Here is a 25,305-nt window from a genome sequence, read left to right on the forward strand (position 1 = left end):
ATGAGTTGTTTCTATTTTTGGCAGGCTTTACCTTTGCGGATGAAGCCCTTTCTGTCTGTGCAAAAGAAATCTTGTTACTGTGCAGAGTGACTTCTCTGAGTAGAGTCGCCTTACTTGTTGCGACTGTGCCGATGTTCGAAGCTGGAGTGCAAAGTTGTTGCTTGAATGGTGCTCACTGGAGCGTGTGGTAGTGTAAAGTTATACCATTTAAAAGGGCTGAAGAGTGCTTAGTGCAGCGGGTGGGCGGATGTGCAAAGTGACACTATGGCCATAAAAAGAACACCGCTACAAGTGCGCATTGTGCCAGGAAGGGCCCTCGGACGTGAACCAGTGGACAGTTATCGCTTCTCGGCCTTTTGGCTAAGATCAAGTGTAACATCTGTTCTTATCAGTTTAATGTCTGATATGTCCTCTATGCGAGGACTACATATTAAATGGATTTTTATCAATAGGAGTTGAAAAAGGAGCTTGCTCCGTTCACTCCAAGCATCGACCCGGTACTGCAGTGCCGCTGGGAACGGTGCGCTCTCCTCTGCTCTTGTGAAAAAACAAACAGTGGTGCAGGATGGAAGTTTCAGGGAGCCTAAGATGAAACTTTCTTTTAATCTGCTGAGAAAAGAGAGTGAATGCGAAGCAGACTTTAACACGGCTCTGGGAGCGAGCCGAGTGCGGGCTAACCGGGAGAATTGCTTGAAAGAAACGCGACACCGAATGAGCAGTCAGAACAAAGCCTCAATACGGTGTTCCCGTGTTGTTTGTGGCTGCCTTGTCTTTTGCACAGAGTAAAAGACAAGGCAGCCATCAAATAGGGCCCGATTGTTCCTACTTGGTCAGCCGAGGAGCAAGGGGGGGGAGCAAGCATCTCAACCAAGCAAAGCTCACCATGGGGAAGGTGGCTATGCCAACTAGCCTGATGCCCTGCTCCCGCAGTGATGGATAATCGTACACTGGTTTCTCTTCATAATGTACAAGTCCTTCGCCTTTTACTAAAGACTTCCGTGGAGAGCAGCACTAATGAATTGTTTCTATTTTTGGCAGGCTTTACCTTTGCGGGTGAAGCCCTTTCTGTCTGTGCAAAAGAAATCTTGTTACTGTGCAGAGTGACTTCTCTGAGTAGAGTCGCCTTACTTGTTGCGACTGTGCCGATGTTGCTTGAATGGTGCTCGCTGGAGCGTGCGGTAGTGTAAAGTTATACCATTTAAAAGGGTTGAAGAGTGCTCAGTGCAGCGGGTGGGCGGAGGTGCAAAGTGACACTATGGCCATAAAACGAACACCGCTACAAGTGCGCATTGTGCCAGGAAGGGCCCTCGGACGTGAACCAGTGGACAGATATCGCTTCTCGGCCTTTTGGCTAAGATCAAGTGTAGTATCTGTACTTATCAGTTTAATATGTGATATGTCTATGCGAGGACTACATATTAAATGGATTTTTATCAATAGGAGTTGAAAAAGGAGCTTGCTCCGTTCACTCCAAGCATCGACCCGGTACTGCAGTGCCGCTGGGAACGGTGCGCTCTCCTCTGCTCTTGTGAAAAAGCAAACAGCGGTGCAGGATGGAAGTTTCTTTTAATCTGCTGAGAAAAGAGAGTGAATGCGAAGCAGACTTTAACACGGCTCTGGGAGCGAGCCGAGTGCGGGCTAACAAGGAGAATTGCTTGAAAGAAACGCGACACCGAATGAGCGGTCAGAACAAAGCCTCAATACGGTGTTCCTGTGGTGTTTTTATAAAATGTGGTGTAAAAAAAGGTGTGAATGCCCCATAGAAAACTAAAAGGTGGAGCGGAAGTGTTCGGCTGCAAGAAGGTGTGAATGTCCGACTATATTTGGTGAAAAGCAGGTGAAGCAAGGTCTGAATGCCCAACCTTACATCATCAAAAGCGAGATCAGAGGTTTTTGGCTGCAAGAAGGCCATAGTTTGCCAAAAGCGGGTAAGGTGCGAATGATCGGCTAAATATCAACAAAAGTGGGGGCGGAGGTCTTCGGATGCAAGTGGGTGTGAATATCCCACCATACAAGTATGGTGGAGAGGAAGCTGTGAATGGCCGACCATAGTTTGCAAAAAGCGGGTGAGAAAAGGTGCGAATGTCCAACCATACATGATCAAAACAGGGAGCGGAGGTGTTTGGCTGCGACAAGGTGTGAATGTCCACCCATAATTAATGAAAAGCGGGCAACAAGTAGGTTCGAATGCCCAACCATACATCAACAAAAGCAGGAGTGGATGTGTTTGGCTACAAGAAGGTTTGAATGTCCGAGCATAGTTTGTAAAAAGCGGGTAAGAAAAGGTGCAAATGCCCCACAAAGTATGATCAAAAGAGGGAGTGGAGGTTTTCGGCTACAAGAAGGTTTGAATGTACGACCATAGTTTGTAAAAAGTGGGTAATAAAAGGTGCGAATGCCCGAACATACACCATCAAAAGAGGGAGCGGAGGTGTTCCGCTGAAAGACGGTGTGAATGTCCGACCATAGTTGGTAAAAAGCGGGTAAGAAAAGGTTCGAATGCCCGAATATATACCATCGAAAGCGGAAGTGGAGGTGTTCGGCTGTAAGAAGTTGTGAACGTCCGACCAAAGTTTGTAAAAAGCAGTTAAGAAAAGGTGCGAATATCCAACCAAACATAATCAAAAGTGGGAGCAGAGCTGTTCAGCTACAAGAAGGTGTGAAAGTCCGACCATGGTTTGTAAAACGCGGGTAAGACAAGGTGCGAATGCCCGACAATGTATGATCAAAAGAGGGAGCGGAGGTGTTCGGCTGCAAGGTCTGAATTTCCAACCATAATTTGTAAACACCGTTGAAGAAAAGCCTCGAAAGCCCGACTATACACCATCAAAAGCGGGAGCAGAGGTGTTCAGCTGCACACAATCAGGTTTTTGCAAATTATGATCTGACATTCACACATGCTTTTGATGATGTATGGTTGGGCATTCGCACCTTTTTTTACCCATTTTTCAGGAATTATGGGTGGACATTCACACCTTCTTGCAGCTGAACACCTCCTCTCCCGCATATGATCATGTGCGGTTTTATATTTGAAAATTTTCTTTCATTTTTTCTAGCAATTATTGATGGACATTCAGACCTTCTTGCAGCTGAACCCCTCTGCTGCCGCTTTTGATGGTGTATAGTCGGGCTTTCGAGCCTTTTCTTCCCCGGTTTTTACAAATTATGGTTGGAAATTCAGACCTTCTTTTAGCCGAAAACCTCCGCTCCCTCTTTTGATCATACATTGTCGGGCATTCGCACCTTTTCTTACCCGCTATTTACAAAAAATGGTCGGCCATTCACACCTTCTTGTAGCCGAACACATTCGCTCCCGCTATTGATTGTGTACAGTCGGGTATTTTAACCAACTACGGTCGGACATTCACACCTTCTTATGGCGGAACACCTCCGCTCCCTCTTTTGATGGTGTATGTTCGGGCATTCGAACCTTTTCTTACCCGCTTTTTACAAACTATGCTCGGACATTCAAACCTTCTTGTAGCCGAACACATCCAGTCCTGCTTTTGATGATGTATGGTTGGGCATTCGCACCTTTTTTTTTACCCATTTTTGAGGAATTATGGGTGGACATTCACACCTTCTTGCAGCTGAACACCTCCTCTCCCACTTATGATCATGTGCGGTTGGATATTCGAAAAAATTTTTTCATGTTTTCTAGCAATTATTGATGGACATTCAGACCTTCTTGCAGCTGAACACCTCCGCTCCCGCTTTTGATGGTGTATAGTTGGGCTTCCGAGCCTTTTCTTCCCCGGTTTTTACAAATTATGGTTGGACATTTAGACCTTCTTGCAGCCGAAAACCTCTGTTCCCTCTTTTGATCATACATTGTCGGGCATTTGCACCTTTTCTTACCCGCTTTTTACCAATTATGGTCGGATATTCACACCTTCTTACAGCGGAAAACCTCCGCTCCCTTTTTTGATCATTTATGGTCTGGCAATACTACCTTTTCTTACCCGTTTTTGAGTAATTATGGCTGGACATTCACACCTTCTTGCAGCGAAACACCTCCGCTCCCTCTTTTGATTGTGTATGTACGGGCATTCGAACCTTTTCTTACCCGCCTTTTACAAACTATGGTCGGACATTCAAACCTTCTTGTGGCCGAACACATCCACTTCTGCTTTTGATGAAGTATAGTTGGGCATTCACACCTTTTCTTACCCATTTTTCAGTAATTATTGGTGGACTTTCACACCTTCTTGTAGCCGAACAACTCCGCTTCCGCTATTGATTGTGTACAGTCGGGTTTTTTAACCTTTTCTTACCCGCTTTTTACCAACTATGGTCGGACATTCGCAGCATCTTACAGCGGAACACCTCCGCTCCCTCTTTTGATGGTGTATGTTCGGGCATTCGAACTTTTTCTTACCCACTTTTCACAAACTATGGTCGGACATTCAAACCTTGTGGCCGAACACATCCACTTCTGCTTTTGATGATGTATAGTTGGGCATTCACACCTTTTCTTACCCATTTTTCAGTAATTATTGGTGGACTTTCACACCTTCTTGTAGCCGAACAACTCCGCTTCCGCTATTGATTGTGTACAGTCGGGTTTTTTTAATCTTTTATTACCCGCTTTTTACCAACTATGGTCGGACATTCGCAGCATCTTACAGCGGAACACCTCCGCTCCCTCTTTTGATGGTGTATGTTCGGGCATTCGAACTTTTTCTTACCCACTTTTTACAAACTATGGTCGGACATTCAAACCTTCTTGTAGCAGAACACATCCACTTCTTCTTTTGATGATGTATGGTTGGGCATTCGCACCTTTTCTTACCCATTTTTGAGGAATTATGGGTGGACATTCACACCTTCTTGCAGCTGAACACCTCTTCTCCCACTTATGATCATGTGCGGTTGGATATTCGAAATTTTTTTTTCATGTTTTCTAGCAATTATTGATGGACATTCAGACCTTCTTGCAGCTGAACACCTCCGCTCCCGCTTTTGATGGTGTATAGTTGGGCTTCGGAGCCTTTTCTTCCCCGGTTTTTACAAATTATGGTTGGACATTTAGACCTTCTTGCAGCCGATAACCTCCGCTCCCTCTTTTGATCATACATTGTCGGGCATTTGCACCTTTTCTTACCCGCTTTTTACCAATTATGGTCGGATATTCACACCTTCTTACAGCGGAAAACCTCCGCTCCCTTTTTTGATCATTTATGGTCTGGCAATACTACCTTTTCTTACCCGTTTTTGAGTAATTATGGCTGGACATTCACAGCTTCTTGCAGCCAAACACCTCTTCTCCCGCTTTTGATGATGAATGGTCCGGCATTCTTACCTTTTCTAACACATTTTTCAGCAATTATTGTCGGTCATTCACACCTTTCTCATCAGCTTTTTGCAAATTATGATCTGACATTCACACCTACTTGCAGCCGAACACCTCGGCTTCCGCTTTTGATGGTGTATATTTTGGCATTCGAACCTTTTCTTACCCGCTTTTTACCAACTATGGTCGGACATTCACACCTTCTTACAGCGGAACACCTCCGCTCCCTCTTTTGATGGTGTATGTTCTGGCATTCGAACCTTTTCTCACCCACTTTTTACAAACTATGCTCGGACATTCACACCTTCTTGCAGCGAAACACCTCCGCTCCCTCTTTTGATTGTGTATGTACGGGCATTCGAACCTTTTCTTACCCGCCTTTTACAAACTATGGTCGGACATTCAAACCTTCTTGTGGCCGAACACATCCACTTCTGCTTTTGATGATGTATAGTTGGGCATTCACACCTTTTCTTACCCATTTTTCAGTAATTATTGGTGGACTTTCACACCTTCTTGTAGCCGAACAACTCCGCTTCCGCTATTGATTGTGTACAGTCGGGTTTTTTAACCTTTTTTTACCCGCTTTTTACCAACTATGGTCGGACATTCGCAGCATCTTACAGCGGAACACCTCCGCTCCCTCTTTTGATGGTGTATGTTCGGGCATTCGAACTTTTTCTTACCCACTTTTTACAAACTATGGTCGGATATTCAAACCTTCTTGTAGCAGAACACATCCACTTCTTCTTTTGATGATGTATGGTTGGGCATTCGCACCTTTTCTTACCCATTTTTCAGGAATTATGGGTGGACATTCACACCTACTTGCAGTCGAACAGCTCTGCTCCCACTTTTGATTATGTTTGGTTGGATATTCGAACCTTTTCTTAACTGCTTTTTACAAACTTTGGTCGGACATTCACAACTTCTTACAGCCGAACACCTCCGCTTCCGTTTTGATGGTACATATTCGGGCATTCGAACCTTTTCTTACCCGCTTTTTACCAACTATGGTCGGACATTCACACCGTCTTTCAGCGGAACACCTCCGCTCCCTCTTTTGATGGTGTATGTTCGGGCATTCGAACCTTTTCTTACCCGCTTTTTACAAACTATGCTCGGACATTCAAACCTTCTTGTAGCCGAACACATCCACTCCTGCTTTTGATGATGTATGGTTGGGCATTCGAACCTACTTGTTGCCCGCTTTTCATTAATTATGTGTGGACATTCACACCTTGTCGCAGCAAAACACCTCCGCTCCCTGTTTTGATCATGTATGGTTGGACATTCGCACCTTTTCTCACCCGCTTTTTGCAAACTATGGTCGGCCATTCACAGCTTCCTCTCCACCATACTTGTATGGTGGGATATTCACACCCACTTGCATCCGAAGACCTCCGCCCCCACTTTTGTTGATATTTAGCCGATCATTCGCACCTTACCCGCTTTTGGCAAACTATGGCCTTCTTGCAGCCAAAAACCTCTTATCTCGCTTTTGATGATGTAAGGTTGGGCATTCAGACCTTGCTTCACCTGCTTTTCACCAAATATAGTCGGACATTCACACCTTCTTGCAGCCGAACACTTCCGCTCCACCTTTTAGTTTTCTATGGGGCATTCACACCTTTTTTTACACCGCATTTTATAAAAACACCACAAGAACACCGTATTGAGATTTTGTTCTGACCGCTCATTCGGTGTCGCGTATCTTTCAAGCAATTCTCCTGGTTAGCCCGCACTCGGCTCGCTACCAGAGCCGTGTTAAAGTCTGCTTTGCATTCACTCTCTTTTCTCAGCAGATTAAAAGAAACTTCCATCCTGCACCGCTGTTTGCTTTTTCACAAGAGCAGAGGAGAGCGCACCGTTCCTTTTTCAAATCCTATTGATAAAAATCCATTTAATATGTAGTCCTTGCATAGACATATCACATATTAAACTGATAAGTACAGATACTACACTTGATCTTAGCCAAAAGGCCGAGAAGCGATATCTGTCCACTGGTTCACGTCCGAGGGCCCTTCCTGGCACAATGCGCACTTGTAGCGGTGTTCGTTTTATGGCCATAGTGTCACTTTGCACCTCCGCCCACCCGCTGCACTGAGCACTCTTCAACCCTTTTAAATGGTATAACTTTACACTACCGCACGCTCCAGCGAGCACCATTCAAGCAACATCGGCACAGTCGCAACAAGTAAGGCGACTCTACTCAGAGAAGTCACTCTGCACAGTAACAAGATTTCTTTTGCACAGACAGAAAGGGCTTCACCCGCAAAGGTAAAGCCTGCCAAAAATAGAAACAATTCATTAGTGCTGCTCTCCACGGAAGTCTTTAGTAAAAGGCGAAAGACTTGTACATTATGAAGAGAAACCAGTGTACGATTATCCATCACTGCGGGAGCAGGGCATCAGGCTAGTTGGCATAGCCACCTTCCCCATGGTGAGCTTTGCTTGGTTGAGACGCTTGCTCCCCCCCTTGCTCCTCGGCTGACCAAGTAGGAACAATCGGGCCCTATTCGATGGCTGCCTTGTCTTTTACTCTGTGCAAAAGACAAGGCAGCCACAAACAACACAGGAACACCGTATTGAGGCTTTGTTCTGACTGCTCATTCGGTGTCGCGTTTCTTTCAAGCAATTGTCCCGGTTAGCCCGCACTCGGCTCGCTCCCAGAGCCGTGTTAAAGTCTGCTTCGCATTCACTCTCTTTTCTCAGCAGATTAAAAGAAACTTCCATCCTGCACCGCTGTTTGCTTTTTCACAAGAGCAGAGGAGAGCGCACCGTTCCCAGCGGCACTGCAGTACCGGGTCGATGCTTGGAGTGAACGGAGCAAGCTCCTTTTTCAACTCCTATTGATAAAAATCCATTTAATATGTAGTCCTCGCATAGAGGACATATCAGACATTAAACTGATAAGAACAGATACTACACTTGATCTTAGCCAAAAGGCCGAGAAGCGATAACTGTCCACTGGTTCACGTCCGAGGGCCCTTCCTGGCACAATGCGCACTTGTAGCGGTGTTCTTTTTATGGCCATAGTGTCACTTTGCACCTCCGCCCACCCGCTGCACTGAGCACTCTTCAGCCCTTTTAAATGGTATAACTTTACACTACCACACGCTCCAGCGAGCACCATTCAAGCAACAACTTTGCACTCCAGCTTCGAACATCGGCACAGTCGCAACAAGTAAGGCGACTCTACTCAGAGAAGTCACTCTGCACAGTAACAAGATTTCTTTTGCACAGACAGAAAGGGCTTCATCCGCAAAGGTAAAGCCTGCCAAAAATAGAAACAACTCATTAGTGCTGCTCAACGTTGTACTTTGCAGTAAAAGAAAGAGCAAATCTAAAGTTTCAGGAATCCGAGAATAAGCTTACTTTCATGAGTTCTTCACGATTTCGGATTTTGCTATAAAATGAATTCCTTCACTCAAACTAAATTAAAACTGCTAAACCGCTAATCTGTTACATACAAGGCAGATGTCAAATTCACCGAAATAGGATCTAAGGGTATTTGGCCAATCGAGCTGTAGCAGCTTCGGTAAAAGAGTATAAGTTGAAGAGTTTGTGAATAAAGGTGTGCGCACACATAGTGAGTTGTAGGAAAATAGGCAGGGAGCAATGCCGGCTGGGGTATATGTTCTTGTATGTTGTCTGACTGTTTGATTTGAATGTGTTGTGTAAGTGTCCTGTTGAATGTTACATGTTTGGGCTTTGACACGCTTCACTGTGGTTGTTAACTGTGTGGTGTGTCCTGAAATGTTATATGTTTGGGCTGTGTGACATGCTTAATGCTTTTCAGTAGCAACCCACTTATTCATATATAGCAACTGACAACATAAGAAGTCTGGACATACTTTGATAGTAGTTGTAGAAGTATCCTTATTGATAATAGATAAACTAATTCATAGTGATAGAACAGTAGATGAACAGGTGCCTGCACATGTCTCATGAAAATAAAATGGGTGTATGATTGCTGACGGCAGAGCAATACTGCCAAATTTATGAGTTCTTGTGGCAAACTTGATTCAGTGTCTTGACGTGTATACGCTGTTTCGCTGACTTGTCACAAGAAACAAAGTGTGTTTGATAAGATCCGACCATTTTATTACGGGAGGATCAGTATGTATGGATTCTGATGTGACTGATAAACCCATTCGTATCTTAAGCATAATCTAATACGTGAGACAACGCCCTGGCACACATTATGGACTGTCCCCACAGTCCATAATGTAGAAAAGAGAGAAAAAAGCCTTTCTGGTTTGGTGTGTGTGCTCACAGTGCAGAGTGTAGAGAAAAGAGAGAAAAGAAAGCCGTTTTGGTGTCACGGGTGTTGTGACTTACACACACACATTTCTGAATTGAGAAAGGAAATTATTTTAGAGAAAGCACTAGAGTTTAGATCCCACATTTGTTGATAGGCATTCATTTAATTTTTCTTTTAATCAGTTTTAAAGTGAATACTAACTGAAAAATGAAAAAGGTGAAGAGTTTAGAAGCTTGGTTCAAGAGCAAAACTTGGTTTATGATCAGCTGAGTCTCTAAACAGAACAGCAAAGGGCTTCATCGAACATTTAAAAAAGATTCAGATTGTTAGAATATCCAGAATTTATAGGAATGGGGGTGATTACTCTTATTTTCTAGAATGGAAATAACTGCACCATGTCTGTTTTATGAATTTAAGGGGCTAAAAAGTTTTGTTCTCGTTTTTCTATGATTAACCGAATGTATGTGAGAGTCCAAACAGACAGAAGGGTTACGGCCGAGCGCTGGACCTTCCAAAAAAGATGAGACAGGCTGGACCTGTGCCATACTAGTTAAGACCTGCCTGTGGATAACAGGTTCTTTAAACTCTCACACACACAAACTCACACACGTTCGCACACATACACCCATACACACACACATTCTTGAACTTGCTGCAAGATTAAACATTTGCATTAACTGACTCCAGCAACTCTGAGTCTCATTGAGAGACTTTTCTCAACAATTGGGTCCTCAAACCAGATCTCAACGTTTTTTCCGCTTTCCAGGGTCGGAGCTGAAACCGTGCACGGGGGAGTCCAGTACTCCTAATGAAAGACCCCCTGCTGAATTGCGGTAATTAGGGGCCAGTGTCCACTGAAAGGGGGAAACAGGGACGAGATCGTACTTTTGAATCAATGGCCAGAAGCCATTGGCAGTGCAGGCATCAACAATAATGGTGTTATTTCACCCATTAACACTTAAGGTACCTCATGCAGTGGCTGTGATATGGTTACTTAACAAAATATCTTTACCAGACATCTCTCCTACATAACAGTTCTTCTTTCACAGCCACACCTTGTTGTCGAGAGATGTGCTACACTTAATCCATCCACACTGCTACCTACCCCACAGATGGAAAGCCTCATGATTGCATGTCAGAAATAACCATCAGTGTTTTACCCAGGCCAGACTTAACTGATATACGTTATGAAAATGCAGAAATAACTATATTTATTCAACAGGTCAAGCAAAAAACCCTGATGGCACAAATGCTACAGGATTTGCAGTAGTAACAGAAACTGAAGTTTTCTTAAAACAACCACTACCAAAAAATTACTCTGTTCAAGCAGTCAAATTGGTAGCTTTAACTGAAGCTTGTAAATTAAATAACAAAAAGGTTGTTAACGTTTACACTGACAGTCAGTATGCCTTCTCAACTGTACATGTGTTAACACAGCATTGGAAAAACAGGTATGTTGACATCCACAGCTAAATGTATAAACTACAAATATTTTAGCATTATTAGATGTTATTCAATTGCCATCTACAATAGACTCGTATGAATGACCGGAAGGAAAACCATACTGCCAAAGAATTTGTTTAAATATGCTGCAGTATTGAGCCACGGACCATGTCATGTCTCAACAGGAGGGATGGAAGCAATAATGAACAAGGTTTTTACAGCATATGGTTTTACTAATTATTGAATTTTTTTTTTTAGAATAAATAAATGAATAAAGTTTTGTCTAGCAGGTCAAATATGTGCAAAATACATTCCACAGGGCAATCTAAGACCAAAACGAAGATAATTCCCTAAGCCAGTGTATCTTTTTCAACATATTTGTTTGGATTTCATTATTTCATTATTGTGTAGATTTCATTGAACTAAATTAATGTTAAGGGAAACGATTCTGCTCAGTGACAACAGAGGTTTTTACCAAATGGTCTGAAATATTTCCATGTGCACAAGCAGATGCACTCTCAGTAGCAAAATCACGCGTAAAATAACTCATTTCTAGATTTGAAATTCCTGAAAAGATCTTCAGTGATAATTTGACACACTTTGTAAACTATGTCATCTCACTGATGGCAAAGAACTTAAAATAGATCTTAGAAACCACTGTGATATAGAAGGTTTCGCTAACACATTGGAATTGTTTTACTATTTACATATGCATGTGCAGTGAAGAATTGCTTGCTGCTGATAAATGCAAAGAAGAACAGCTTACACATAGATGCTCACATATAGGCTGCTGAATGCAATGAAGACCTGCTTATCCAGTAAAGTTCAATGTCAATGTGTAATATTCAATTAGGATTTGCAAAACAGTGAAGTTAAACAATGAATGGGTCCATAGTCGGTATGAGAAGACTACAGGAATATTTACCTGGGTGTACGTTCAAACAGAGATGAGAAAATTGCGATAAATTATTGTTTGTTTGTTTGTTAGTATGTATATGAATGTTATGTGTATAAACTGTGTTGAGTTGTAGTTACTCAGTAGTGTCTCAGTGAAACAACCGACGGGGGAAGCCTTGCGGTGACAACAAAAGCAGTGTTTTACTGATCAGTCAAGTTGCTCCAGTGTACTCCATACAAACTGGTTGGCAACTGATGGGATAGAAAATGGGGAATACTTAAAGCAAACAAGGAATTAGATGGGAAAAATACATGTTTTAACGGGACCCAGACAATATTATATAGATGTCGCCACTGAAGTAAAGAACATTTACGTGGGATGGTGTGAGGGTCCTCGTTTGGCTGACGTTCGCCGATATGCTCGCCATGCTCAGAACCAAGTTGAGACGCGTAAGACAACCAAAAGGGACAAGTGTGAAAAGGAGCTGCATTTGGCAACCATGACCATGTATTACGCAGTTGGTGTAAACAGAGGACGAGGCCGAAGTCGAAGACGTGGACGTGTGGGAGAGGAGGTCGAAATGGGCCACGCCAGAGCTATGATCCGAATATTTGTTTTTACTGTGGCCAGACTGGACACTGAAAGAAGGACTGTCCACAGCTAAACAGTGATGAAATTGGGCAAAAGGCTGACTGAGGGTGGGAGGCAGGTTCTGGACGTCACGCGGCAGCGGAGCCTCCACTAATGGGTGATAGCACAAACACACTCACACATTCTTCCTGCTCTGTGTAGTGAAGCAACGCTTGCCGACTGTGATTCACGTAGTAAAGTTTTGCATGCTATTTCCGTCCTAGAGCAAAGATATTTCTCTCAGAATATAGGAACTTATGTTCGTCAGTAGTGACGTCAGGGGAGTTTGATTGTCCTCCAAAGTTAAGTGGAAACCACGTTTACTGTATGTCTGCATCAGGCCAGGTTGTGAAGGAGAAAATGACAATGCCCATTGCGTGTTGTCACTCCCGATGAGCTCTCCTTCAAACACTCATTTTTGTTATCAGAGTTGTGTCCCATTAACCTGATGGGCTGTGATCTCATGTGTAAATTAGGCATTATTTTAACTTCTACACCAGAGGGTGTTAAGGTTATGTTACAGCCTTTTTTCACAGCAGTGCAGTTTGATTCATCGGCACTTACATATGCTTATGAGTGGAAACTTCCCAGCTCTCCTTTTTCACAACAACTAGTGGAAGAAGAAAAAGCGTTAGTTTCACCCCTTTCTGATTTCATGCAACCTACTGATTTGCACTGCACATCACACATTTCTTTGGGGCCTGACAATGACTATGAGAAGAAGTGAAAAAATATGTGCGCCTACTTTATTGACTCCAGAGCACTTTGATTTTTTTAATGTTTGTGGTACTCGCCCTCACATTTCCTTGGCCAAACGTACACACTGGCAGTGACAAGGTGTGGGAGAGTTTGTTGCTACATGTCAAAAAGAAATGGAGTGGACTGTTTCACCTGCTGATCCAAATTTGATGTTTTCTGAACGATTGTCAGCATACAAAAAAACATTTTTGAGTACAATGCATTGTCAAAGAACTGTGGACTTAATTCCTACCACAGAATCACATTTTGAAGCATGTTTTTTAACTGAAACAGATTTGTCTTCGATACCCATGTTGGCTGAAGTGCCCAATGATCTTTGGGCTAAGAGCAAATATGATGTGGGGTTGATAAAAGGCTGTGAACCAGTAATTGTCACCCCTAAATCAGACTTTTGTCCATGTAAAAAACAATACCCTTTTAAGCCTGAAGCAATTAAAGGGATTAAACCTGTTTTTCAATCTTTTCAGAAAACAGGCGTTATTGTTCCTTTTGAAAATTCACCTGTGCTTACTCCATTGTTTCCTGTTAAAAAGATTAAAGATGCTGGCCAGCCAGATGAATGGCGTTTTGTACAGGACCTCCAAGCGGTGAATGCTGCAGTTCAGCCACATGCTCCTACTGTGCCCAACCCACACACTATTTTGTCTCAAATTACATCAGATGCACAGTTTTTCTCAGTGGTTGACTTGTCGCCAGTGCACCCTCATAGCCCATTTTGGTTTGCTTTTTAGTTTGAAGGGAGATCTTGGACTTTTACCCGGTTATGCCAGGGGTACTGTGAAAGTCCCACTATTTACAATGCTGCCCTCAAAGCTAGTCTGGATTAACTTCAATCAACCACAGGCTCTGCTCTTTTGCAGTATGCGGATGACATCCTTTTATGTGGTCCATCTAAACAACAGTGTGAAAAAGACAGTGAATCTGTTGAAACATCTTCCTTCTTATGGCCATAAAGCCAGCCTTTCTAAGTTACAGTTTGTACAGGACGAAGTCACCTTTTTGGGTCATGTGATTTCTAAGGATGGGCGCTCACTTTCTCCTAAACATGTTGCTGCAGGGCTGCGCGGTGGTGTGGTGGTTAGCACTGTCACCTCACAGCAAGAGGGTTCCAGGTTCGATCCCTGCCTGGGGCCTTTCTGTGTGGAGTTTGCATGTTCTCCCCGTGTATGCGTGGGTTCTCTCCAGGTACTCTGGCTTCCTCCCACCATCCAAAAACATGCATGTCAGGTTAATTGTTGACTCCAAATTGTCCGTAGTGAGTGTGAGTATGCATGGTTGTTTGTCTCGTTTGTCTCTATGTGGCCCTGCGATGGACTGGCGACCTGTCCAGGGTGTACCCCGCCTTTCGCCCGATGACTGCTGGGATAGGCTCCAGCCCACCCGCTACCCGATTAACGGACTGTCGGTATAGAAAATGGATGGATGGATGTTGCTGCAGTTCAGATCATTCCTAAACCGGTTACTAAAAAACAGCTTATGTCATTCTTAGGTATAACATCTTACTGCAGGAACTTTATTCCTAACTACTCTTTTCTCGAAGCTCTCTTAGGTGCTCTTATCCATGGTAAAGGCAGCTGCAGTTCTGACATGCAGCTCCAGTCAGCTGATCGTGTTCCATGGACTCCTGAGGCTGAATCAGCCTTTAGTCAGCTTAAGCTGGCTCTTCAAACAGCACCAACACTTGGCATTCCAGATCCTCATAAACCTTTCATACAGGCAGTTGATGAGAAGCATGGTTGTATGACATCTGTTCTTATGCAGGAACATGGGGCAGGCAAAGGCCAGTGGCTCATTTCTCAGCAAAACTGGACTCTGTGGCTGCAGGCCTGCCTGGTTGTCTTCGTGCTGTTGCAGCTGCAGAGAAAGCTGTCCTGGCCTCCCAAGATATTGTGGGCTACGCTAATTTGACTGTTTTGGTTCCTCATGCTGTTGCCATTATTCTTCTCGAGCAGAAAACTTCACATCTTTCAACTGCTTGTTGGCTCAGATACACCTCTGTGCTCCGTGATATGCCAAATGTCACTGTTAAACGTTGTACTGTTCTGAATCCTGCTACTTTGCTTCCGACTCCTGAGGATGGGGAGCCTCATGACTGTGAAGCTGTTTTGGAACAAGTTTGTACACCCCGACCTGATCTTTTAGAGACTCCTCTTCCAAACTCTGACATGATTCTTTTTGTAGATGGATCAGCTTTGCGTGATCCAGCCACAGGTACTAACTGTGTTTGGTTTGCAGTATGTTCTTCACATGACACTTTGTTGTCTGGTTCTCTTCCTAAACATTTCTCTGCTCAAACTACTGAGCTTATTGCACTTACTGAAGCTTGTAAGTTGGCAGCTGGTAAGTCTGTCACTATTTACACAGATTCCAGATATGCTTTTGGTGTTGTTCATGACTTTGGTGCGCTGTGGAAACACAGGCATTTCCTTAAATCAGATGGTAAAACTATTCTGAACTCCAAGCAGGTTTCTGATCTTCTTGATGCGATCCTTTTGCCTACAGCAATCTCGGTCTGTAAGTGTACGGCTCACACTAACTCAGACGATCCTGTTGCTTGTGGCAATGCCAGAGCTGATGCTGCAGCTAAGCAAGCAGCTAATTTTTTTCCTGTTTTCGCTTCCCTCTCTTTGCAGGCAGAAGACTCCCTCACAGATCTCCATGCTTTGCAAACTTTTGCCTCTGCAGATGAAATTTGGTCCTCTGGACGCATTTGGTCCTCTGTGGGTGCAACTCATACGGATGGTGTTTGGATGGGACCTGATGGTAAACCCTGTCTACCTAAACATTTTTTTCCTCATTTTTCAAAATTGACACATGGGTTGAACCATGTGTCAAAAGGGGGGATGCTGAATGCACTCACTGCTCAGTGGTTCACAAAAGGGTTCAGTTCATATGCGCAAAAATACTGTCAGTCATGTATGGTTTGTGCCACACATAATGTAGGAAAGGCATTACACACATCGCAAGTTGCACACCCTCCACCAGAGAAACCTTTTGAACATTTGATGATGGATTTTGTTGAACTCACACCAGCTGAAGGAAAGAAATATGCACTAGGAATAGTGGACGTGTTTAGTAAATGGGTTGAAGTTTTCCCTGCAAAACATGCAAACGGTAATGCAGTGACTAAAGCACTGCTAAACAGAAATCATTCCTAGATGGGGCATTCCAGAGAAGATCAGCAGTGATAATGGCACACATTTTGTAAACACTGCATTGACTGAGGTTGGTAAATTCCTGGGAATAACCTTGCGCACACATTGTGCTTATCATCCACAGAGTGGAGGTGCTGTGGAAAGAGAAAATGGTACATTAAAGTCCAAGTTAGCCAAATGTTGTGAAGAAACAGGTCTGCCATGGACAAAAGCATTACCTATTGTGCTTATCTACATGAGAATGAGAATCAGAGCTCAAGTGAATCTCAGCCCATTTGAAATTTTATTTGGCAGACCTCCTAACCTGGGATTGGGACCTGTAACCAGACCCCTCCCTTCCACAACTGTTTGTGATGATGCTATGTTGTCTTACTGTCGAAACCTTTCCACTGTTCTATCTCAAGTTTCACAGGCAGTAAAAGCAGCCCTTCCAGCCACAGAAAACACACCACTCCAACCAGATGACAGGTGGTGAAGGAACTTCGCAGGAAACATTGGAAGTCCAAACGTTGGCAAGGCCCGTTCCAGGTGCTACTGGTCACTCACACAGCTGTTAAAGTTGCAGAGAGAGCAACCTGGATTCATGCCAGTCACTGTAAGAAGGTACCAGAACCAGTAGATGACTTCCACCCTGACATACATCAGCCTAACCAACACGCCCGGAAGGACAAAGATAAGAGTCAGCAGTAAAAGCTGTACTCCACCGGTGTGTTAAGTGCTAGTAACCTCTGACCCCGAAGATTGAAACATCCTTACTGAGACCAGCGATGAAGATGATCATACACATGCTGTGAACCATGGAAGAAACTGTTTGTTGTTTGTATTTTCTTATTTGTAACCAGCATGTGCACATTGTATCTTGATTTCACAGGAAGCAATAATACAGGGCTGCTGTATTTCCCCACGACCCGAGAGACCACCAGACGCCCGAAGCCACACAGCCCCCCCCAGCACAAACCCAACCGCCCAGAGCGACGGGACAGCAACCCACCACCACCACTATGTGATCAAGCTAATCAGAAGGGACCAGAGAGAATGAAATTCAGCCAATTGATGTTTTGAGGAAGCAAACATTGTTTCCATGCTAATATAATCTAAAAGAAAATTTCTAAACTGGTTAATACACAGATTGTTCTTCGCTTTCCAGTTCATGAGAATAGTTTTCTTTGCTATACATAACACTGTGAGGATCATGTGTGCTAAGCTAAATTCCACATTGATGTTGTCTAAGTCACCCAGTATGCACAGTGTGGGGCATGCAGGAATGCTACACTTTAGTCATGTTGATAGGTCCGCAAAGACTTCAAGCCAGAACCTCTGGACAGGCGCACAAAACCACAAAGCGTGTGCATAATCATCAGGTGTGTTATCTGTGCAATGTGAGCAGATGTTTGAGTGTGTTAGACCCATCCTGAACATCCTTTGTCCTGTATAGTGTGTTCTATGAATAATTTTGTATTGTATGAGCTGTAAATTAGGATTTCGAGTCATTCTGAAGGTGTTCAAACATATATGTGGCCAGAAGCTATGACTAGAACTGATGGATAAATCTGCCTCCCATTTTGAGGACGGTAGAGACATTGTGTCATCTATCTTAGACAATAATTTATATATTTTTGATAGTAGTTTTGGGGTGCAGATGCTTAGAAATTCTACTACCCTAATCGGGAGTTGTAAGTCTGGTTGGTGGAGGATATATTTCTTTGTTATTATAGACTTAAGTTGTTGATATTCTAGGAATTTATTGCTGCCTATCTCATGTTGTGATATGAGCTCATCAAATGAAATAAAATGTCCATTTTGGATTATATGTTCCAGATGTTTGATTCCTTTGATCTTCCACAGAGTAAAGTTTAGCATTTTTTTGTTTTGCAGAATGTCAGGATTGTTCCAGATGGGTGTAAGCTTACACGGGACAAGTGAAGACTTTGTTATTTTAAGAAATTCCTACCAGGCTGTCAGAGAGGTGCTGATGTTAATGCTTTTGAAACATTTGTGATTTTTTACGTTTTGACTAATAAGTGGCAGGTCAGAGATTTCCAGATTATCACACAATGCTTGTTCTATATTTATCCATGGTTCATCTATTGGGCTAGGTTTAAACCATTTTGATATATACTGTAACCTATTGGCTAAGGAATAGTGCTGAAAATTAGGTAAATCTAATCCACCACTGTCCTTGGTCTTCTGTAGGGTTTTTAAACTAATACGTGGTGGTTTGTTTTTCCACAGAAATTTGGAGATGCATGAACCTAGTGACTTAAACCAAGTAGCAGATGGTTTTATGGGGATCATTGAGAACAAATAGTTAACTTTTGGTAGTATCATCATTTTAATGGTTGTAACTCTCCCCATAAGTGATATAGGTAAGGACTTCAAACGAGAGAGATCGTCCTCTACTGTCTTTAATAATTGCACATAATTTAGCTTTGTTAGCCCTGAGAGCCTGGAGGAAATGTTTATGCCTAAATATCTAATATTTCCTGACTGTAAAGTGATCGAAGGTATATTCTGGTCCCTATAGTTAATGGGCAGAACTGTGGTCTTAGACCAATTGATAGAGTAGTCAGAAAGTGCTGAGAATTTATTTATGAGTGTGATCGTGTGAGTGAGAGACGTCTGTGAGTTCTGAAGGAAAAGTAATACATCATCAGCATAAAGACTTATTTTATGCTCAATATTTTGGGGTTGGATGCCTTTAATATTTCTATCTTGTCTGATAGCAGCTGCTAAAGGTTCGATGAAAATAGCAAAAAGTGAGGGCGAGATTGGGCAACCCTGTCTTGTACCTCTCTGCAGACTGAAGCTTGGAGAAGTTTGATCATTTGTCCTGACACTTGCACTTGGGGAGTCAGTTATTTTCTTTTGAGGAGATAAGAGGCTTTAATAATAATATCTTGCAAGAGAGAACAACACAGTACAGAATACAGAGTTGCTCTGACCACTGAAGCAAAAACACACAGTTATATTGCCCACTCATCACGTCATCTGTTTTTGGGTATAATTGATTGTTCTTCTAACTTTCCTCCCCAACCATTAGTTGAGGTTACCCAGACACACTCGTAAATACCAGCCTAACCCTGTCCCCCCTAAAGTGCAGCTATCTCATAATAACAAGCCCACCATTGTAAAGAGGAATTTAAGAAAACAGGGCAGGGTGGTACCTTGCAGCTCGGTCATTTGCAGGTTATACACAGTAACACTCAATACAATGCATATAAGAATTATTTTCCATTACATTCCTCCCTTTTGATTATAATAATACCATTATATTAATCAACCCAAAAGAAACAAGGAAAATAATAACTTTATCTGTAAAACATCAGCCTGCATTTGCACACAACGTGAGTTTAAAATGCAGGCATCATAGTGATAAAGGGTCCAATGATAAACAATCAAAACATGAACAATTAAATATGATTATCTTCATCCCTCTCTAAGTCAGCGTCACTAGAGGAAAAATTTTGAAAGCAAAAAAGTTCTTTGAGTCATTTGAATCATTTGGTGAGATACATACAATGAGGCCTTTCACACAGGGAAAAATACAGCAGCCCTGTATTATTGCTTCCTGTGAAATCAAGATACAATGTGCACATGCTGGTTACAAATAAGAAAATACAAACAACAAACAGTTTCTTCCATGGTTCACAGCATGTGTATGATCATCTTCATCGCAGGTCTCAGTAAGGATGTTTCAATCTTCGGTGTCAGAGGTTACTAGCACTTAACACACCGGTGGAGTACAGCTTTTACTGCTGACTCTTATCTTTGTCCTTCCGGGCGTGTTGGTTAGGCTGATGTATGTCAGGGTGGAAGTCATCTACTGGTTCTGGTACCTTCTTACAGTGACTGGCATGAATCCAGGTTGCTCTCTCTGCAACTTTAACAGCTGTATGAGTGACCAGTAGCACCTGGAACGGGCCTTGCCAACGTTTGGACTTCCAATGTTTCCTGCGAAGTTCCTTCACCACCTGTCATCTGGTTGGAGTGGTGTGTTTTCTGTGGCTGGAAGGGCTGCTTTTACTGTCTGTGAAACTTGAGATAGAACAGTGGAAAGGTTTCGACAGTAAGACAACATAGCATCATCACAAACAGTTGTGGAAGGGAGGGGTCTGGTTACAGGTCCCAATCCCAGGTTAGGAGGTCTGCCAAATAAAATTTCAAATGGGCTGAGATTCACTTGAGCTCTGATTCTCATTCTCATGTAGGTAAGCACAATAGGTAATACTTTTGTCCATGGCAGACCTGTTTCTTCACAACATTTGGCTAACTTGGACTTTAATGTACCATTTTCTCTTTCCACAGCACCTCCACTCTGTGGATGATAAGCACAATGTGTGCGCAAGGTTATTCCCAGGAATTTACCAACCTCAGTCAATGCAGTGTTTACAAAATGTGTGCCATTATCACTGCTGATCTTCTCTGGAATGCCCCATCTAGGAATGATTTCTGTTTAGCAGTGCTTTAGTCACTGCATTACTGTTTGCATGTTTTGCAAGGAAAACTTCAACCCATTTACTAAACACGTCCACTATTACTAGTGCATATTTCTTTCCTTCAGCTGGTGTGAGTTCAACAAAATCCATCATCAAATGTTCAAAAGGTTTCTCTGGTGGAGGGTGTGCAACTTGCGATGTGTGTAATGCCTTTCCTACATTATGTGTGGCACAAACCATACATGACTGACAGTATTTTTGCGCATATGAACTGAACCCTTTTGTGAACCACTGAGCAGTGAGTGCATTCAGCATCCCCCCTTTTGACACATGGTTCAACCCATGTGTCAATTTTGAAAAATGAGGAAAAAAATGTTTAGGTAGACAGGGTTTACCATCAGGTCCCATCCAAACACCATCCGTATGAGTTGCACCCACAGAGGACCAAATGCGTCCAGAGGACCAAATTTCATCTGCAGAGGCAAAAGTTTGCAAAGCATGGAGATCTGTGAGGGAGTCTTCTGCCTGCAAAGAGAGGGAAGCGAAAACAGGAAAAAAATTAGCTGCTTGCTTAGCTGCAGCATCAGCTCTGGCATTGCCACAAGCAACAGGATCGTCTGAGTTAGTGTGAGCCGTACACTTACAGACCGAGATTGCTGTAGGCAAAAGGATCGCATCAAGAAGATCAGAAACCTGCTTGGAGTTCAGAATAGTTTTACCATCTGATTTAAGGAAATGCCTGTGTTTCCACAGCGCACCAAAGTCATGAACAACACCAAAAGCATATCTGGAATCTGTGTAAATAGTGACAGACTTACCAGCTGCCAACTTACAAGCTTCAGTAAGTGCAATAAGCTCAGTAGTTTGAGCAGAGAAATGTTTAGGAAGAGAACCAGACAACAAAGTGTCATGTGAAGAACATACTGCAAACCAAACACAGTTAGTACCTGTGGCTGGATCACGCAAAGCTGATCCATCTACAAAAAGAATCATGTCAGAGTTTGGAAGAGGAGTCTCTAAAAGATCAGGTCGGGGTGTACAAACTTGTTCCAAAACAGCTTCACAGTCATGAGGCTCCTCATCCTCAGGAGTCGGAAGCAAAGTAGCAGGATTCAGAACAGTACAACGTTTAACAGTGACATTTGGCATATCACAGAGGTGTATCTGAGCCAACGAGCAGTTGAAAGATGTGAAGTTTTCTGCTCGAGAAGAATAAAGGCAACAGCATGAGGAACCAAAACAGTCAAATTAGCGTAGCCCACAATATCTTGGGAGGCCAGGACAGCTTTCTCTGCAGCTGCAACAGCACGAAGACAACCAGGCAGGCCTGCAGTCACAGAGTCCAGTTTTGCTGAGAAATGAGCCACTGGCCTTTGCCTGCCCCATGTTCCTGCATAAGAACAGATGTCATACAACCATGCTTCTCATCAACTGCCTGTATGAAAGGTTTATGAGGATCTGGAATGTCAAGTGTTGGTGCTGTTTGAAGAGCCAGCTTAAGCTGACTAAAGGCTGGAGCTGCATGTCAGAACTGCAGCTGCCTTTACCATGGATAAGAGCACCTAAGAGAGCTTCGAGAAAAGAGTAGTTAGGAATAAAGTTCCTGCAGTAAGATGTTATACCTAAGAATGACATAAGCTGTTTTTTAGTAACCGGTTTAGGAATGATCTGAACTGCAGCAACACGTTTAGGAGAAAGTGAGCGCCCATCCTTAAAAATCACATGACCCAAAAAGGTGACTTCGTCCTGTACAAACTGTAACTTAGAAAGGCTGGCTTTATGGCCATAAGAAGGAAGATGTTTCAACAGATTCACTGTCTTTTTCACACTGTTGTTTAGATGGACCACATAAAAGGATGTCATCCACATACTGCAAAAGAGCAGAGCCTGTGGTTGATTGAAGTTAATCCAGACTAGCTTTGAGGGCAGCATTGTAAATAGTGGGACTTTCACAGTACCCCTGGCATAACCGGGTAAAAGTCCAAGATCTCCCTTCAAACTAAAAAGCAAACCAAAATGGGCTATCAGGGTGCACTGGCGACAAGTCAACCACTGAGAAAAACTGTGCATCTGATGTAATTTGAGACAAAATAGTGTGTGGGTTGGGCACAGTAGGAGCATGTGGCTGAACTGCAGCATTCACCGCTTGGAGGTCCTGTACAAAACGCCATTCATCTGGCTGGCCAGCATCTTTAATCTTTTTAACAGGAAACAATGGAGTAAGCACAGGTGAATTTTCAAAAGGAACAATAACGCCTGTTTTCTGAAAAGATTGAAAAACAGGTTTAATCCCTTTAATTGCTTCAGGCTTAAAAGGGTATTGTTTTTTACATGGACAAAAGTCTGATTTAGGGGTGACAATTACTGGTTCACAGCCTTTTATCAACCCCACATCATATTTGCTCTTAGCCCAAAGATCATTGGGCACTTCAGCCAACATGGGTATCAAAGACAAATCTGTTTCAGATAAAAAACATGCTTCAAAATGTGATTCTGTGGTAGGAATTAAGTCCACAGTTCTTTGACAATGCATTGTACTCAAAAATGTTTTTTTGTATGCTGACAATCGTTCAGAAAACATCAAATTTGGATCAGCAGGTGAAACGGTCCACTCCATTTCTTTCTGACATGTAGCAACAAACTCTCCCACACCTTGTCACTGCCAGTGTGTACGTTTGGCCAAGGAAATGTGAGGGCGAGTACCACAAACATTAAAAAAATCGAAGTGCTCTGGAGTGAGCGACACAGCCAATAAAGTAGGCGCACATATTTTTTCACTTCTTCTCATAGTCATTGTCAGGCCCCGAAGAAATGTGTGATGTGCAGTGCAAATCAGTAGGTTGCATGAAATCAGAAAGGGGTGAAACTAACGCTTTTGCTTCTTCCACTAGTTGTTGTGAAAAAGGAGAGCTGGGAAGTTTCCACTCATAAGCATATGTAAGTGCCGATGAATCAAACTGCACTGCTGTGAAAACTTTGTCAGGCTGTAACATAACCTTAACACCCTCTGGTGTAGAAGTTAAAATAATGCCTAATTTACACATGAGATCACAGCCCATCAGGTTAATGGGACACAACTCTGATAACAAAAATGAGTGTTTGAAGGAGAGCTCATCGGGAGTGACAACACGCAATGGGCATTGTCATTTTCTCCTTCACAACCTGGCCTGAGGCAGACATACAGTAAACGTGGTTTCCACTTAACTTTGGAGGACAATCAAACTCCCCTGACGTCACTACTGATGAACATAAGTTCCTATATTCTGAAAGAAATATCTTTGCTCTAGGACGGAAATAGCATGCAAAACTTTACTACGTGAATCACAGTCGGCAAGCGTTTCTTCACTACACAGAGCAGGAAAAATGTGTGAGTGTGTTTGTGCTATCACCCATCAGTGGAGGCTCCGCTGCCGCGTGACGTCCAGAACCTGCCTCCCACCCTCAGTCAGCCTTTTGCCCAATTTCATCACTTTTCAGCTGTGGACAGTCCTTCTTCCAGTGTCCAGTCTGGCCACAGTAAAAACAAATATTCGGATCATAGCTCTGGCGTGGCCCATTTTCGACCTCCTCTCCCTCCTCTCTTTCAACTTCGGCCTCGTCCTCTTTTTACACCAACTGCGTAATACATGGTCATGGCTGCCAAATGCAGCTCCTTTTCACACTTGTCCCTTTTGGTTGTCTTACGCGTCTCAACTTGGTTATGAGCATGGCAAACATATCGGCGAACGTCAGCCAAACGAGGACCCTCACACCATCCCACGTAAATGTTCTTTACTTCAGTGGCGACATCTGGCATGAGGCCTTTAATTATTGCATTGCATGCAATACTCTCCCATGGTCCTGATTCATTACCCAAATCCCTTGGTCTCTGATGACCGCTGTGCTTGCTGACTTCCTCAAGGATGCGGTGTACAAAATCATCAGTCCCTTCACCGGGTTTCTGTTTGCAGGTGTAAATGTGGGACATATTGATTTTGGTTGGAAATTGAGTGGTGATGGTTTGACACAGTCTTTGGATGGCTGCTTCATATTGAGCGTTATCATTATGTTCTCGTTCACTGTTGGTAGGTCGCAAATCCAGTTGTAGCATACTGGCCTCTATTTTGCAGAGGTCGGTCGGTTTGAACTTTTTTGCCAATATGCGACGCAATTCAACCCCAGTCGGGCAGATTGCGCGCAGAAATCTCGCAACTCGTCAGCAAAATGGGGTCCAGAAATCTCTGGATCTGGTAAGCATTGTTATGCTTCCATGATGTCAGTCTCAGTCCAGGGTCGATAAACCAGTAATGGTCCAGTGGGAACTGCAACTTTAACCATAGGCATGGTTTGAATCTGGTTTTGTTTTTTCTCACGTTTAGATCTCTGAAGTCCAGATTGTGGGTAAAGGATTTTTGTCACTTGCGTTAAAAGTTCTTGGGCAGGTA

General features: G+C 43.2%; 6 non-coding genes across 6 annotated transcripts; 3 read left to right on the forward strand and 3 right to left on the reverse strand.

Annotated features, from left to right (window-relative positions):
• The first annotated feature begins 340 nt into the window (after nucleotides 1–340).
• On the forward strand, nucleotides 341–531 carry LOC140285806 (U2 spliceosomal RNA). The gene has a single exon (XR_011910755.1). It is a non-coding gene; the product is annotated as a U2 spliceosomal RNA (small nuclear RNA).
• A 411-nt stretch (nucleotides 532–942) lies between these two features.
• Nucleotides 943–1,056, forward strand: LOC140285824 (U5 spliceosomal RNA). Its single transcript, XR_011910771.1, has one exon. It is a non-coding gene; the product is annotated as a U5 spliceosomal RNA (small nuclear RNA).
• A 275-nt stretch (nucleotides 1,057–1,331) lies between these two features.
• On the forward strand, nucleotides 1,332–1,519 carry LOC140285785 (U2 spliceosomal RNA). Its single transcript, XR_011910737.1, has one exon. It is a non-coding gene; the product is annotated as a U2 spliceosomal RNA (small nuclear RNA).
• A 5,582-nt stretch (nucleotides 1,520–7,101) lies between these two features.
• LOC140285799 (U2 spliceosomal RNA) lies at nucleotides 7,102–7,287 on the reverse strand. Its single transcript, XR_011910750.1, has one exon. It is a non-coding gene; the product is annotated as a U2 spliceosomal RNA (small nuclear RNA).
• Nucleotides 7,288–7,562: 275 nt separating this feature from the next.
• On the reverse strand, nucleotides 7,563–7,676 carry LOC140285820 (U5 spliceosomal RNA). Its single transcript, XR_011910768.1, has one exon. It is a non-coding gene; the product is annotated as a U5 spliceosomal RNA (small nuclear RNA).
• Nucleotides 7,677–8,063: 387 nt separating this feature from the next.
• On the reverse strand, nucleotides 8,064–8,254 carry LOC140285782 (U2 spliceosomal RNA). The gene has a single exon (XR_011910734.1). It is a non-coding gene; the product is annotated as a U2 spliceosomal RNA (small nuclear RNA).
• Between the last annotated feature and the right edge of the window lie 17,051 nt (nucleotides 8,255–25,305).

The sequence above is a fragment of the Leuresthes tenuis genome, unplaced genomic scaffold (genome assembly GCF_036924035.1).
Source record: "Leuresthes tenuis unplaced genomic scaffold, fLeuTen1.0.hap1 SCAF_57, whole genome shotgun sequence".
NCBI lineage: Eukaryota > Metazoa > Chordata > Actinopteri > Atheriniformes > Atherinopsidae > Leuresthes > Leuresthes tenuis.